Below are 17605 nucleotides of genomic sequence, written 5' to 3'. Positions count from 1 at the left end.
GGACACATTTGTTGAGGGCAACTATAAAAAGCAACCAGGGCTTCCCTTGTGGTGCAGTGGTTGAGAGTCCGCCTGTCGATGCAGGGGACACGGGTTTGTGCCCCTGTCTGGGAAGATTCCACATGCTGCAGAGTGGCTGGGCCCGTGAGCCATGGCCACTGAGCCTGCGCGTCCGGAGCCTGTGCTCCGCAACGGGAGAGCCCACAACAGTGAGAGGCCTGCGTACCGCAAAAAAAAAAAAAAAAAAAAAAGAGCAACCAGAAGTTTAATAGAGTGAACTGGAGAAAAGATAGCCAAGAGGAGCCCTCCTGGGACCTTAGTCAATTCTTGGGGTCAGGAAGGCTGTCACATATAACAACAATGGGAAGAAATCTGAGTCGGAAAATCAGACCTGCACGTGGGGAAGGAATTAGAATTTTCAGAATTAGTTCAACCAAGTTCATTGAACAAAATCAGTTGACTCTTGAACGACATGGGGATTAGGGATGACAACACTTTGTGCAGTGGAAAATCCGCTTATAACTTTAGTTGGCCTTCTGTATCTGTGGTCCTTCATCTTTGGATTCAATCAACCATGGACCATGTAGTACTGTAGTACATACTTACTGAAAAAAAATCTGTGTATAAGTGGACCTGCACAATTCAAACCCATGTTGTTCAAGGGTCAACTATAAACAGATAACTCAGCAAACAAGAAAAACCCCCAGAGGGTTATGTGTATCCAGATTTGCTACAGTATACCTAAAGTATCTAGTTTTCAATAAAAAAATTGAGATATGCAAAGAAACAGTAAAGTGTAATCCATACACATAATAAAATAACAGGCAATAAAGACTACTTCCAAGGAGGCCCAAATGGTAGGATGGTGGACTTGGCAGACAGACCTCAAAGCAGCTATTATAAAGATGTTTAAAGACTAAAAGAAACAATGCTTAAGGAATTGAAGGTATGATGATAATGCCTCATCTATAAATAGAGATGAAAGTATTAAAAAGAAACAGGAATTCTGGAGATGAAAAGTAAAATAACCAAAATGAAAATTTCAGTAGAGGGGCTCAACAGGAGACTTGATCTGTCAGAAGAAAGAATCAGCAAACTGAAGATAGGTCAATAGAGATCAGGCAATCTGAAGAAAACAGGAAAAAAAGAAAAAAAAAGAACAAAACCTCAGAGAAATGTGGGACACAATTAAACGCTCAAGATTATATGTGATGGATATACCAGAGGGAGAAGAAAAGGGAAAAAGACAGCAAATAAATAAATGATGGCTGGAAACTTTCCAAATATGAAGAAAAACATAAATCTACACATCCAAGAAGCTGAAAAAACTTCTAATAGGAAGAATGGAAAGAGATCCACAATGGAATACATTACAGTCAAAATGTTGAAAGACAAGCACAAATGTTGAAAGCAGCAAGTGAGAAAACATCTCAACCTGTACATGCGAACTCCAGTGAGATGAACAATTCTCAGAAACAATGGAGATCAGAAGGCAGTGGAAGACATGAGAAGTGCTAAAAGTAAACTGTCAAAAATCTTAAATTCAGCAAAACTATCTTTCAAAAATGAAGGTGAAATAATATTGCCAGATAAACAAAAACTGAGAGATTAGGATGCTAGAACACCTGCCTTACAGAAAATAATAAAGGAAGTTTTTCAAAGGGAACCAGAAATGGTTTAAAAAGGTTAAAATTACAAACTCTACAAAAATATACTTGCTGTCCTTTCTTCTCCCAGTTTCTTTAAAAGGCAAATGATTATAAAAAGTAATAATTTTGGGCTTCCCTGGTGGCGCAGTTGTTGGGAGTCCACCTGCTGATGTGGGGGACGCGGGTTCATGCCCTGGTCCGGGAAGATCCCACGTGTTGGGGAGCGGCTGGGCCTGTGAGCCATTGCTGCTGGGCCTGCTCGTCCGGAGCCTGTGCTCTGCAACGGGAGAGGCCACAACAGTGAGAGGCCCGCGTACTGCAAAAAAAAAAAAAAAAAAAAAAGTAATAATTTTAACAATGTATTGGTGGAGGTGTAGCATATATAGATACAATATGTATACCACTAATAGCACAAACAAGATGGCAAAGAGGGAATTGGCTTATATATGAATAAATTTTCCATATTTCTTTGGAACTAAGTCAGTATAAATCTGAAGTAGAATCTGACAGTTATGATGTAAGTCCTAGAGCAACCAGTAAGAAAAAACTCAAAACTACAAATAAAAAAATCATTAAAGCTGTTATTGATACACTAGAAAATATCCACTTAATACAAAAGCCAATAAATGAGGAATAGAGGAACAAAAAAGAAATGAGGTGCATGGAAAACAAAAAGCAAAACGGTAAATGTACATCCAATATCAAAAATAGTAAATATGAATGGATTAAAAATCCAATCAGGGCTTCCCTGGTGGCGCAGTGGTTGAGAGTCCGCCTGCTGATGCAGGGGACATGGGTTCGTGCCCCGGTCCGGGAAGATCCCACATGCCAAGGAGTGGCTGGGCCCATGAGCCATGGCCGCTGGGCCTGCGCATCTGGAGCCTGTGCTCTGCAGCGGGAGAGGCCACAGCAGTGAGAGGCCCGTGTACTGCAAAAAAAAAAAAAAAAAAGTAAAAAATCCAATCAGAAGACAGATTGCCATATGGGTAAAAGAAATCTAATCCAACTCTATTTATAGAAGACACATTATAGATTAAAAATTATAAACAGGTTGTAAGTAAAGGATAGAAAATGATGTATGCTGCAAACAGTATCAAAAAGAGAGCTGGGGGACTTCCCAGGTGGCAGAGTGGTTAAGAATCCGCCTGCCATTGCAGGAGACACGGGTTCAATCTCTGGTCCGGGAAGATCCCACATGCTGTGGAGCAACTAAGCCCGTGTGCCACAACAACTGAGCCTGTGCTCTAGTGCCCACAAGCCACAACTGCTGAGCCCGTGTGCCACAGCTACTGAAGCCTGTGCGCCTAGAGCCCATGCTTCAGAACAAAGAGAAGCTGCCACAATGAGAAACCCATGCACCGCAATGAAGAGTAGCCCCCGCTTGCCACAACTAGAGAAAGCCTGGGCGCAGCAATGAAGACCCAACACAGCCAAAAATAAATAAATAATAAATAAATAAATTTATTTTTAAAAAAGGGAGCTGGAATAACTGTAATAATACTGAACAAAATACTTCAAGAGAAAAATTCTTATTAGAGGCAAAGAAGGATATTTTGTATTGATAAATGGGTCAATTCACAAGGAACACCTAATAACTATAAACATATTTGTATCTAACAACAGAAACTTAAGGCCATGAAGCAAAACCTAATAGAACGAAAGAGAAATAAACAATTCAACAATAATAGTTAGATAGAACAACTTGCATAATGGATAGAACAACTAGGCAGAAGATCAACTAGTAAGAAGAAGAGTTGAAAGTAACTGTAAGCCAAATAAATGTTATAGACATCTACAAACTCTTCACCCAACAAAAGCACATTCTTCTTAAGTGCACATGGAACATCCTTCAAGGTAGATGATACGGTAGGCTATTAACCAAATCTCAATAAATTTAAAGGAATTGAAATTATACAAAATGTTTTCTGACTGCAGTGAAATGTAATTAGAAATCAGTAGCACGAAAAACTGGAAAATCCAAATATGCAGAAATTTAAGAACACATTCCTAAATAAACAATCAAAGGAGAAATTAGAAAGGAAGTTAGAAAATTTTGAAAAAACACCCAAAACACAACATACTAAAATTTATGGTATCAGCTACAGTCATGCTTAGAGGGAAATTTATAGCTACCAAGTTCGTGATTTGGAGTGTTTAATACTGTTAAGTGGTTAATACTACCAAAATTGAATTACATAGTTAATACAATCTTTATCACAATTCCCGCTGGCTTTTCTTTTAGAAATTGACATACTTTTTCTACAATTCATACGGAATGCAAGGTGCCTGAAAGAGTCAAAATAATGTTTGTAAAGAAAAACGAATTTTGAGGACTCAGATTTCCTAACTTTTAAGATACTGTAAAACTACAGTAAGCAGGACAGTGTAGTAACTGGCCTAAGGATAGATGTGAGGCCAGAAATAAACTCTTACTTTCATGGTGTAGGGGAACAACATTTACCACCCCAAAATGTCTCTGACATGCAGCTTATTTCGAGCTGAAAACAATCAAAGCCCAAAAGGCTCAGGAAGAAAGTTGACCTTCCCCCCAGCTGCCTAAATAATTTAGGTAGAGAAATATTACAGGAATAGAGCTATTACCAAAGATATCTGCAAAGAATATAGAGGAGGCATGGTGAAGGAATTTCTTAGTGGTCAGAGTCCGGGCTGGGTTCTATTGTCTCTGCAGGACCAGGCAAACATTTGTTTACCAAACATTTGCTTTTCCTTGTGAATTGCCTTCCTCCTCTTTGAAATCCCAGACTATTACTCCCAACACCCTCTTGCATCTTTAGCTGAAGATGGTATTTAAGGTGTGGGTTTCTGTCATTTGTTGAGTTACTCAGTTTTTCTGTGTCTCTCCTATGTATACATGTTATTAAACTTTTGTGTGATTTTTCTCCTGTTAATCTGTCTTATGTCACTTTAATTCTTTGACCAGCCTGGAGAGTCTAGAAGGGTAGAGGAAATTTTCTTTGTCCCTGACAATGGTCAATTGATTTTTTCATAGGGATGCAAAGATATTTCTATGGGGAAAGAATAGTCTTTGACAAATGGTGCTGGAATAGCCTGTTATTAATATGCAAAACTATATAAAATTCTTAGAAAAAAACACAGAAGTAAAAGTCCATGACCTTGATTTAGGCAATGGTTCCTTAGGTATGACACCAAAAGCACAAAGGATTTTTCTTAAGAAAGATAAATTACACTACATCAGTATTAAAAACTGTGTGTGTGTGTCAAATGGTACCATCAGGAACGTGAAAAGACTGTCCACAGGCTGGGAGAAAATATTTGCCAATTATATATCTGATAAAGGACTTGTATCCAGAATATTAAAGTAACACTTAAGACTCAACAATAAAAAGGAAACTCAATTTAAAACCGGGTAAAGGATTTGAATAGGCTTATTTCCAAAGAAGACAGCAAGTGGCCAATAAGCAAACTAACCAGTGCTTAACATCATTTGTCATTGGGAAATGCAAATTAAAATCACAATGGGTATACTTTACATCCATTAGAATGGCTATAATTAAAAAGAAAGTTAATGAAAAGGGTTGGTGAGGATGTGGAGAAATTGTAAAGCTCACACTTTGTTGATGGTAAAATTGTGTAGCTGCTTTAAGAAAGAGTTAGGTAGTTCCTCTGTCTGTCAAACCAAAGATACCATATGACCTGGCAAGTTCGCTCCAGGGTATATAGCCAAGAGAATGAAAACATACATCCACACAAAACTTGTACACATATGTTTATGGTAGCGTTGTTCATAATAGCCAAAGACGTGTAAATAACCCATGTGTCTATCAACCAATGAATGAATAGTGTTACAACCATGCCATGGACTATATTCAGTAATACAGAGGAGTGAAGTACTGATACGGGATTAAACACTGATAAACTTTGTAAAAAGTAAGCTAAGTGAAAGAAGCCTGTTACAAAAAATACAGTGTATTATTTAATTTCATAGGTATGAAATGTCTAGAATATACAACTTTATAAAGACAGAACTTAGATTAGTCATTGCTTAGGGCTGGGAGTGGAAGTGACAAATGTGGAGTGATTGATAAAGGGCAGGAGGTTTCCTTAGAGGGGAAGAGATGGTCTATAATCAGATTGCGGTGGTGATTGTACAACCCTATGAGTACACTAAATATCATTTAATTTTATACTTTAAATGGGTGAATTATATGGTATGTGAATTATAGATCTGTTTTTTAAAAAGCAGTGACCTGTGAAGGCATACATCTGTTTAAAATGTAGCTCTCTTTCCTATTTTTTTATGTCCATCTTGTCCTTTTTGTACCCCACTCTCAAATTATTCAGTAGATAAAAATTATTATTTCTCTTACTATAATTAATAATAGGTAAACTGAATTATATTTTTACGAAAGGATATTTTCAGTGTAGTCTACTCAGTTATCTATTAGGTATTTTCAAAAATAGTCAAACTCTATATTCGTGGTGCTCGTGAAATAGATACTTAGGAAAGTACCAGTCTTTCCCTTTTCTTTGGCTGGCTACATACCAGCTGTAATACCATTATTCTTCAGTCTATAGCTCCCATAAAATATGCTGTTTTCTCCCTTTTCAAAGTAGACTCCATTATAGTGCTCAACATTTACATATCACTTTGCATTTAAATTGCCCTCCTTATAATCATTAGTTATCTCCCATAACAGCCATTATCAGCACCAGTGTTTATGAAATGCCCACTAGTATTCCCCTTGCTTGTGGGCTCAAGGGTTGTATCTGTTAAGAGGAAGAAGCAAAGAAGTTTTACAGAGGTTTGATCAGCGGGCCAAGGTCACAGAACAATACTGTGGCAATCCTGGGATTAGGACTCACTATTTTCTCATTTTAACTGCTCTGTGGCCCACTCACCTGCACAGTTTCCCTATAGAAAAGGATAAATAGAAAGTGTTTCATCACATCTCATGTTTCTGATGCATTTGCTGAGACTTGCATGTTCCAGCAAATTCTAAGGACACAGCTCTGTAGTTAGTCATGACATCCCCCTAGGCTTACATTGTAACAACTTTGCCATCTGGAGCTCTGGTTCCCTTTAACAGTCATTTTCTTCCATGCTGTTCTCCTAATCTTTCCCATTTCATTTCTTTGCTATGCGGTGAGCTTTACTTCTCATAACTTGAGCGAAGCATGCAAACTCTTTCTCTTCTTTTTGACTGTTAAATATCAATGCTTACGTTTTACTGTGCAAGCCTAAATTGTACAAAGCAACATAACGATAAACCAGTTCTGAACCAGCTGTTGTTGGGACATTTCCCATTTCTGTAAATCACGGCTCTTTCAAAACTAGTGTGTTTTTTTTTAAGAGACTGAGGGCAGGTGTGGAACTCTGTCAGCGTTGAAGATATTTCTCTCATCTTTGTTTTTACGATGATTGAAAGAAGAGAGACTGAAATTAAATCCTTCATAATAACTAAATTGTTTCCTTAATCCCTCTGAAAATGCATCGGCATTTCCAAAGGTCACCCTGAGGAAATAAACAAATAACCATATCTTTACTGGTGCCTTCTTTATCCTAGTAACACGGCCGCCTTGTCTCTCCTCCCAACATTACACAGCACACACACAAAGCTTCACATAAGGCTCAAAGTGGCTTAGGTTTTTAAAAAAACTCTGAATAAGTAAATTTAAAAAATTTGAGTTTTGCTTTTTGTTAACCTCATGGATGTTACAGTTTGGAAATGAGAGCAGATTAGGAAAACTATATTTACCAATAATCCTGATTTCCAATGATCAGTGAGTAATTTTAAGAGATTACCTCTTTGGGCAGATTTCTCTGAAGACCATGAGCCATACAAATCAACACATATCTGTGTGTGTGTGTGTGTCTGTGTGTGTGTGTGTACTTTCTATATAATTGTGGCTGTAAAACCGTGCTGTCCCTACAAGGGAAACTACAACATTCTGTGACTGTATGTGTTTGACTATATATTTGCTTGGAAGAAAAAAAAATAATGCTTATCAGGAACTAGAAATTTGAAAGCTATATGCTTACAAAACTGAGAAAATACATCATAAACCATTATTGATTTAGCACTCAGTACACTGCTGGCTGGAAACTAGTATGATGTCTCCATATATCTGTAACTTTCTATCCTGGAAATACCAAACTTTTCTCTACCACCAGAAAAATTATGAAGTAATACTTATTACTTATTTGGAATTTTTTCCATAACGTGTATCACTATTTGAAAATATTTACTTGACTCTCATTCCCTGCCCCACGTAAGAATGCAAACTTCATGAGGAAAGGAGCTTTACCTGCCTTGTCCCCCACTGCATCCACAACACCTGCAATAGTACCTGTCCTGCTGTACGTGCTTAAAAATGTGTTGAATGAAAGATTGAAACTAGACTAAATATATTCGTTTGGAGATATAATTTATGTAGACTTGTTCATCTATTAAAATAATATTTTAATACAAAATGATATTGAAAAATAATTTACCCCTGGAAATTCCTTTTCCCCTTTTTTCTCTCAAAACATGTGTAACCTTAATTACTCTTATAAGTTATCACTAAATCTGTAAATTCTTCTTAGATTTAAGAGTTCTTGGATAACACATACACACACACTCTCTCTCTCCCTGTCCCTCCCTCTCTCTCCCCAAAAATGTAACTTTAGTAAAAGAATTACTGATATTGAAGCACAAAAGCTTCAAGGGTATGTATTTTTAGAACTCATCATCTTTGTATTTATAAAAGTTCTATCTAAGAGATTATTAGTGTTACTTTATTTAAAATGGGTCAAATTTCTTAACTAAAAGACCTTTATATGAATTTCTAAGCAGGCTTTTCTCTGACCTTAGGTTAGCGTTTTTCGTCCATCTCCGTTGTCCCTACAACTTTTTGCTCTCCATCACCCCCCACCCCTGTCCCCCTATCATGGTTACTTTAGAATTTGAGAGGGGTTTTTTTTATTGACTTTTTTTTTTTTTAGAGCAATTTTAGGTTCACAGAAAAATTAAAGGGAAGGCACAGAGATTTCCCAAAGACCTCCTGCCCCCACACATGCATAGCCTGCCCCATCATCATCATTCCACCTGCATGGTATGCTTGTTACAAGTGATGAACCTAATTAATGCATTGTAATCACCCAAAGTCCATAGTTACCGTTAGGGCTCACTCTTGGTGTTGTACATTCTATGGGTTTGGACAAATATTTAATGATATGTGTGCATCATTTCAGAGGTAAGAATTTTTTAAGTCTGTACATTATGCTAGTCTTTTTGCTTTTTCTAACTTCTTTTTTTTTCCTGCTGTGCATAAGAGCAGAGAAATAAGATAGAATTACAGATGAATTAGCTTGTAGTTTATTAATGGCTTCCCTTACAGTTGTAGGTGGAAAAAAATTTGGAGGAGTTTGAGAATGATATATGTATAGATTGAAATGATCTATTTTACTTGCACGCTCAAGAATTCTCATCCTCCTACATAATGGATAATTTAGATTAATCGTTATTTCTTGTCCATTCCAAGAAAACTCTATTTGGGCAATGGTTGGGAAGTACTGCACATGAGTGGTTGGTTTACAACTTGCGTTTTTTCAATTTAGAACTAAGCTATCATCTACCAACTGTCAGGAGAAAACATACCAGAAAAGATAGGTTTTCCATTTCTCCAACTGGCTGGCTTACCCAGTGGATCATTACAAAAGGAATAAGTAGTGAAGACCACACAGAGGTAGAGGTTAGAAGAGATAACATCTGTGAAAACGCATTGCACTTTTTAACACGTGTGTGTGTGTGTGATTTTTTGGCTGTGCTGCATGGCTTGTGGGATCTTAGTTCCCAGACCAGGGATCAAATCCAGGGCCCCGGCAGTGAAAGCACCAAGTCCTAACCACTGGACTTCCAGGGAGTGCTGCCCTGTGTGTGTATGTTTAGAGATTATTTCTCTCTGCCTTCCCTTCCTGTTGTATGAGACAGGTTACTTATCCAAAGCTTTGTTCTCTACATTTCCAGTAGTGTCTCTCGAATCTATTAACGGTGGTTCTGTTCTTTGACTATTTATTACAGTCTCTGTGGAGATGAATGCCTTAGCCCCAGTCAAGATAAGTGATATCTCTGGCATCAGGATCTGGGTATTGGGATGTTCTTTGTAAAGCTTGCTAAGTGATTCTAATGTGTGGCCAGTATTGAGTTCTGATGTTACTATATGGGAAGAAATTTAAGTTGACTTTTCCTATGTAAAGAAAAAAAAATTACCTCTCTGGTGTTTTCTCAGGCTCTATGTGATCCATTTTAGTGTGGTGACTTGAATAAACTACAGTTTCCTCACTATCATTTTGTTCAAACAAAATCTTCAGGGTTCTTGAAGACCCCAAACTGAGAAGAGGAGTGAACAGTAGAAGGAAAAGATAACTTATTAACTCTCACTTCAGAGTTAAAAGAAAGAGGAAGATATTATAAAGATTTCTATGGGCCTACCTGAGAAAAGAGTCATATAAGGAGCTATAATTGAGTCAGTCACATTTATATTTCATTTGTAGGTGAGCGATAACAACTTGAAAAAATATTCAATTTGACAGATCTTTTTAATGTTTCCAAATTGTGTTGCTATTGTTACTACATGTAAGGATTGAATTGGTTACCATATTAAAAATAAGAACATACCATCAGAGGATTAACATGATTGCCAGATACAGAGAGAAAGCAAGCTGGATAACTTGAAACTGTAAAGGACTTAATCAGCATTAATTATTCATTCATTCTTACATGCAAGTGGGCATGTATGTGTGCATTTGTACATTACAGGTTTACGTGTCTCCGTTGACAGTGCTTAACAGGACTGAATAAGAATAGTCGATGTACTTACCTTTAATGTCTCGTTCATGTAATGAGCATAGATATGTAAACAAACTACCACAGAATGTACCAAGTGCAATGACAGAACTATGTCTGAAACACACAAGCAGTCCAGAAGAGAAGTGGTTAACTGTTTTCACGGGTAGGGAGAGGGGAAAGGAGTTTCTCTTAGGTAACACTGGTTATGCTGAGATTTGAAAATGAAAATGAATTTCCAGGTATTGTGGAGAGTTGGGGAAGAAAGGTCATTCCAGGAAGAGACTATAGCACATGAAAAGGAACAGAGCAGGATGTATTTGCCAATCTATATTCTTCTTGTTATGGCAGAACCAAGAATTGTTGGAGTGGTGGGAGATGTCTAGTTAGGTAAAAAAATCACATAACGCTGAACATTTCATCTCAAAGAGTTTGGAATCTTGAATGGTTTTGCTCTAGGGGAGTAAAATTTATCACCCCAGAATACCTCTTTGGCAGATGGATTATTTCAATCTGAAAACAATCAAGGCCTAAGAGACTCAGGAAGAAACTGACCTTCCTCCTCAACTGCTTAAAAAATGCGGATGTGGACCTGGAACAGGTTCTCCCCCACCATAGAAAACTACAGTGTGAACTAGGTGTGTAGACAGGGAGGAACCTAGCAAAGTCTGTTTGTTAAAATTCTTCTCTGTGGGGGTTTCCCTGGTGGTGCAGTGGTTGACAGTCTGCCTGCCGATGCAGGGGACACGGGTTCGTGCCCCGGTCCGGGAAGATCCCACATGCCGCGGAGCGGCTGGGCCCGTGAGCCGTGGCCACTGAGTCTGCGCATCCGGACCCTGTGCTCCACAACGGGAGAGGCCACAGCAGTGAGAGGCCTGCGTATGGAAAACAAAAATTCTTCTCTGTGATCCGTTGTCCCTGCTTGGCCTAGCAAACATTTGTTTACCAAACATGTGCTTTTCCATATTCGTATGAATTGCCTTCCTCCACTTTGGAGTCCCAAACCACTACCCCCAACATCCTCTTTTGTCTTTAGCTGAAGTTGGTATTGAAGGTGTGGGTTTCTGTCATTTTGGTGAGTTACTCAGTTTTTCTGGGTCTCTCCCATGGATAAATGTTATTAAACTTTTGTTTGATTTTCTCCGATTAATCAGTTTCATATCAGTTGAATTCTAGACCAGCCAGCAGAACCTAGAAATGTAGAGGAAAATTTCTGCCTCCTCAACAATGCAAAATAAGGAGTCAGTACAAATATTATTGCCAGGTGGAAGACATGACCAGACTTACACTATAGATGGGTAGCAGGATTGAGATCTTTGGGGAAGAGGAGTGAGGCTAGAGGTAGTGAAATTAGTTAGAAAGTTGTTGCAGTAGTCTCACTGGAACATAATGAGGCCTTACATAATGGAAATTTTACATGCAGTAGATTTTTTAAAGAGTCACTTAAGATTTGGATGTAGGAGATGAAAGGGAGAAACCTAAGGTGAGTCCTTGACTTCTGATTATGGATTCTTGGGTATATGATGTTGACAGTAGCCAAAATGCAGTAAGCAAGAAAAAAAGAAAAAAGTTTTAGTGGTAAGGAATAATATATTGAGTCTAATTTTGCATGTGTTGAGTTTGAGGTGCCCATAGGACATCAAGGAGAAGATATATTATTTTTTTTTTTTTTTTTTTTTTTTTTTTTTTTTGCGGTACGCGGGCCTCTCACTGCCGTGGCCTCTCCCGTTGCGGAACACAGGCTCCGGACGCGCAGGCTCAGCGGCCATGGCTCACGGGCCCAGCTGCTCCGCGGCATGTGGGATCCTCCCAGATCGGGGCACAAACCCGCGTCCCCTGCATCGGCAGGCGGACTCTCAACCACTGCGCCACCAGGGAAGCCCGAAGATATATTATTAAGTGTAGTTTGAAGATCAAGAGACATATGGTTTAGAAATACTGATTTTGATGTTTTTATCTCATAAGTTATTAAATCCAGAGAAACTGTTATTCAATATTCAAGAGAGTTTCATCAATTCCATCCATAGGATTTTTACTAGAATTGTTCTAGAAGTTCTCAGGAATTCTCATCCTATTTCTGCACAATGGGACAAACACGTGAAGTTAGGCACTCAGCATGATTTTATCAAGAAGTTAGTAGGATCTTAACAAAGCATGGATTAAAGTTTGTAATCTTTGCAGACCAGTTCCAAGAGTCTGGGTGTTGTAGGCCATGAAGGTCCATTTAGACCACACCCTGCCTATATAGTAGGGAAAAAATCCTTATTCTCAATTCATAGTTTCTCCTCAATTTTTGTTTCTTTTACTCTTTAAGTATTGAGAATTCTCTAGGAACAGAGTTTTCTGAATTTAACATACAGGATCCAAATTTATCTCCAAAGAACAAATGGACAATAAAAGATTTGTATCTTCTCTGGTCCTATTTTCATATAAGCTTCTGCACAAGCCTGCTACCCAAAGGCCTATGCACGTGTTTCAAGGGAGTCGAAGTTAATCTTGATCAATAAACCTCCAGGCCACACACACACACACACACACACACACACACACACACACACAGTTACTTGGACCTGGGTTTAAAACTTTGACAGAATTTTTTCTCTTCTGTGTCTTATGGTTACTGTACAGGCATACCTCAGAGACACTGAGGGTTTGGTTGCTGACGATGGCAATTAAAGTGAATATTGCAATAAAGTGAGTCGTTTTTGGCTTCTCAGTGCATATAAAAGTTAAGTTTACACTATACCGTAGTCTGTCAAGTGTCCAATAGCATTGTGTCTGAAAAAAAATGTGTATACCTTAATTCAAAATACTTAATGCTAAAAAAAAAAAAAGCTAATCATCATCTGAGCCTTTGGAGAGAAGTAATCTTTTTGCTGGAGGAGGGTCTTGCTTTATGTTGTTGGCTGCTGACTGATCAGGGTGGTGGGGCCGTGGCAATTTCTTAAAATAAGACAACAGTGAAGTTTGCCACAAAATTAGAGTCAATCCCCTCAAACCCTCTCGCTGCTTTATTAACTAAGTTTGTGTAACATTCTAAATTCTTTGTTGTCATTTCAACAATCTTCTCAGCATCTTCATTTTTTTTTTTTGCGGTACGCAGGGCTCTCACTGTTGTGGCCTCTCCCATTGCGGAGCACAGGCTCCGGATGCGCAGGCTCAGTGGCCATGGCTCACGGGCCCAGCTGCTCCGCGGCATGTGGGATCTTCCCGGACCGGGGCACGAACCCATGTCCCCTGCATCGGCAGGCAGACTCTCAACCACTGTGCCACCAGGGAAGCCCGAAACCGCTTTCTTTGCTCATCCATAAGAAGCGACTCCTCATCCATTCTAGTTTTATCATGAGATTATAGCAATTCAGTCATACCTTCAGGCTCTACTTGTAGTTCTAGTTCTTTTTTTTTTTTGCTGTTTCTACTATATCTGCAGTTCCTTCCTCCACTCCACTGAAGTCTTGAAGCCCTCAAGTTCAATCCATTAAGGTTGGAATAAACTTTTTCCAAATGCCTATTAATATTGCTCTTTTGACCTCTTCCCTTGAATCATTCATGTTCTTAATGGCATCTAGAATGGTGAATCCTTCCCAGAAGGTTTTCAGGTGACTTTGCCCAGATCTGTCAGAGGAATCACTATCTACGGCAGCTCTAGTCTTCTGAAATGTATTTCTAAAAGAATAAATCTTGAAAGTCAAAATTACTCTTTGATCTCTGGGTTGCAAAATGGATGTTGTGTTAGCAGGCATGAAAACAACAGGAATCTGCTTTACATCTCTATCAGAGCTCTTGGGTGACCCGGTGCATTATCAGTGAACAGTAATAATTTGAAAGGAATATTTTTTTCTGGGCAGTAGATCTCAATGGTGGGCTTAAAATATTCAGAAAACGGTGTTGTAAACAGATGTGCTGTCATCCATGCTTTGTTGTCATCCAAGCTTTCCAACTATAGAGCATAGGCAGAGTAGGTTTGACCTAATTTTTAAGGGCCGTAGACTTTTCAGAATGGTAAATGAGCATTAACTTCAACTTAAAGTTTCCATCTGCATTAGCCTCTAACAAGAGAGTCAGCCTGTCCTTTGAAGTTTTAAAGCCAGGCATTGACTTCTCCTCTCTAGCTATGATTGTCCTAAATGGCATCTTCTTCCAATATAAGATTGTTTCATCTATATTGAAAATCTGTTACTTAGTGTAGCTTCCTTCATGAATTATCTTAACTAGATCTTCTGGATAACTTGCTACAGGTTCTACATCAGCACTTGCTGCTTCATTTTGCACTTCGATGTTATAGATTCAGAGTCCTTGCTTAAAACTCAAGAACAAACCTCTGCTAGCTTCACTTTTTTTTCCTGCAGTTTCCTTACCTCTCTCAGCCATCGTAGAATTGAAGGAGAGGTAGGGTCTTGCTCTGGATGAGGCTTTGGCTTAAGGGAATGTTGTAGCTGGCTTGTCTGTCCAGACCACTAAATCTTTCTCCATATCAGCAATAAGGCTGTTTTGCTTTCTTATCATTGGTGTTTCACTGGAGTAGCACTTTTAATTTCCTTCAACAACTTTTCCTTTGCATCACAATTTGGCTAAGTGGTGCAAGAGTCCTAGCTTTTGGTCTGTTTCATCTTTCAACATACCTTCCTCACTAAACTTAATCATTTCTAGCTTTTGATTTAAAGTGAGAGATGAGACATGTCTCCTCTTTTCACTTGAACACTTAGAGGCCATTGTAAGGTTATTAATTGACCTAATTTCAATATTGTTGTGTCTCAAGGAATAGGGAAGCCAGAAGAGAGGAAGAGAGGTGGGGGAACACCTAGTTGGTGAAGCAGTCAGAACACACATGGTATTTATTACTTGTTTGCCATTTTATATGTGTGTGGTTCGTGGCACACCCAGACAATTACAGTAGTAACATCAAATGTCACAGATCACCATAATAACAATGAAAAAATTTGAAATATGGTTAGAATTACCAAAATGTGACGCAGAGACATGAAGTGAGCCTGTGCTATTGGAAAAATGGCACTAATAGTCTTCCTCCACTCAGGGTTGCCACAAAACTTCAATTTGTTAAAGGCGCAGTATCTGCAAAGTACAATAAAGTGAAGCACAAAAAATGAGATATACCTGCACTCAACCTACATAATTCTAATCTATTTAATTTTCATTGGGTTATATTTCTCTATTTAAGTGATTTTATAGCCACAGCCACTTGTGACCGATAATCCAGAGACAATGAGAGCCAAATTCCTTCCCTCTCCATCACCACTTCTTCCTTTCACTTCATACATCATTGGAAATAGCAGTCTCCTGCCAAATGGGATTGCAGCCTCTGTGTTGGTTCGAAGAGCAGCTCATTCCTCAAGATCCTTTGCTGTTTCCCAACTTTCCCTAGATCTCTTTTACCTTGCTTTTGTAATAGTAGAGACAGTTTTTATTTTTCTTACAATCCATTTGCCTATGCCTCTTGTGCATGCCCCGGAAGCAGACTGGGTTTGTACATTTTGTGATGTGATCTCAGAAACCGGTTCTTTATCAGACTATAAAAAAACACTCCTATTTTCTGGAAACAATTAAGACTCTCTCAGGATTTCTTCTGTAGTGTTAGGCATCATCTGTAATAAACATTAATATTGGATAGTATCTTGTAATATTACAAAATGTGATCTTCAGACCATTAGCATCGGCATTACCTGTGAACTTTTTAGAGCTGGAATCTCAGATCCTAGTGCAGGACCACAGAATCAGAATCTGTATTTTAACAAGACTCGTGGATTGTCTGTATGCATATTAAAGTTTGAGAAGCACTGCTGTGGTATGTGAGCACAGCCTTTGCTGGTGGCATTTATCACCTTTTCTGCTTTGTTTTCTCCTCTCCTTTTGCTCTGAGCAAGTTCTTCCTTCTCTTCCCCACCTTTTAGTAATAGGAAGATGTTAGGAGGGAGTGTCTGTGATTGAACATTCAGATCTTGAATGGCTTCATTCAAACTAAGAAGCTTGTTTTCTTCATTGCTCTATAAAATGCTCTTTAGTATTGAATATGAACCAACTTCTCTTTTCCAATCATCTGCAAAGTGGTCAGGAAGTTTAACTACACAGCCCTTTGCTTCTCAGCTTTTCTCTGCTTGCTGGAGCATTTGATGATTGTCAACAAGTGTTATTCACCTTGAGATTAGGAACGGTCTCAAATATTAGGTGTGAAAGGTTTCCCCTTGATGTCTTGTTTTCTGCTTTTTAAGTTCATCACTTCTGCAAGTTTTAGTTGCGTGTATATATGCCATGTAATTTTTCAGCCTTTCTTGGCTCAACTGTCCCCTGGAGCCTCAGGTGTAACACTCCACCCCAGCAATGATGACGAATGACCAACTACTTACCAGCCAAAGTGTTCTTGCCCTCTGGGGCCAATGGCATCTTGAGTATTTGGTATCTCTCGTCACTTCTGGACTTGGATAAAAATATCTCACAGAAGGGCATGGACTTGTCTTTCTCCTGGTTGCCAAAGGGGCTGGATGATGTGGCCCAAAACTATGAGGGAGTTAAATCCAATTGGGGAGAATTTTGACCATTGGAAGACAGGACATAAAAGGAAACTGGGTGGATAAATTAGCTTTCTCCCTTTAATGGAATTTTTCAAGGCACAGTATCCCCATTCGTCCTTTTTTGTAGATTTCTCTCATAGTTAGGCATGTATATCTGGTAAACTCATGAAGCAGAATCTGTGCATTCACACAGCACATTATTTCATTTCCTTTTTCTCGGCTTTGTTTTCCTGGAATTCCACTTTCAAATAAATTACTAGTAGGTAATCCCTGCCTCAGGGCCTGTTTTCTAGGAAACCAGAGTGGTTCTAATAAGAGAACTCTTAGGACAAGATAGGAGGTGGGCTGCTCATCTGTGTAAAATAAATAAGGACCCCTTTGCTGGTGAGAGTGGTGTGACATCAACTTCTGGCATGCGGTGGCATCCTAATTACGTCAAACTTTAACTTGTGGTTAATTGGGAAGAAGAGCCATTAGAAGGAAAGCCTTTAGACATCAAGTCCATGTGGCACTAGGTTATTATGGGACAGTGATTATTTTAAGAATAATAAAGTAGGGTAACTACTTTTAATGATACAGGAGACTTTGAAAGGAAAATGATAGGTATACTGCAGTTAAC

This window comes from Phocoena phocoena, chromosome 9 (assembly GCF_963924675.1).
Source record: "Phocoena phocoena chromosome 9, mPhoPho1.1, whole genome shotgun sequence".
NCBI classification, from domain to species: Eukaryota; Metazoa; Chordata; class Mammalia; order Artiodactyla; family Phocoenidae; genus Phocoena; species Phocoena phocoena.
The sequence above is the reverse complement of the archived record's forward strand: the minus strand, read 5'-3'. Positions refer to the sequence as shown.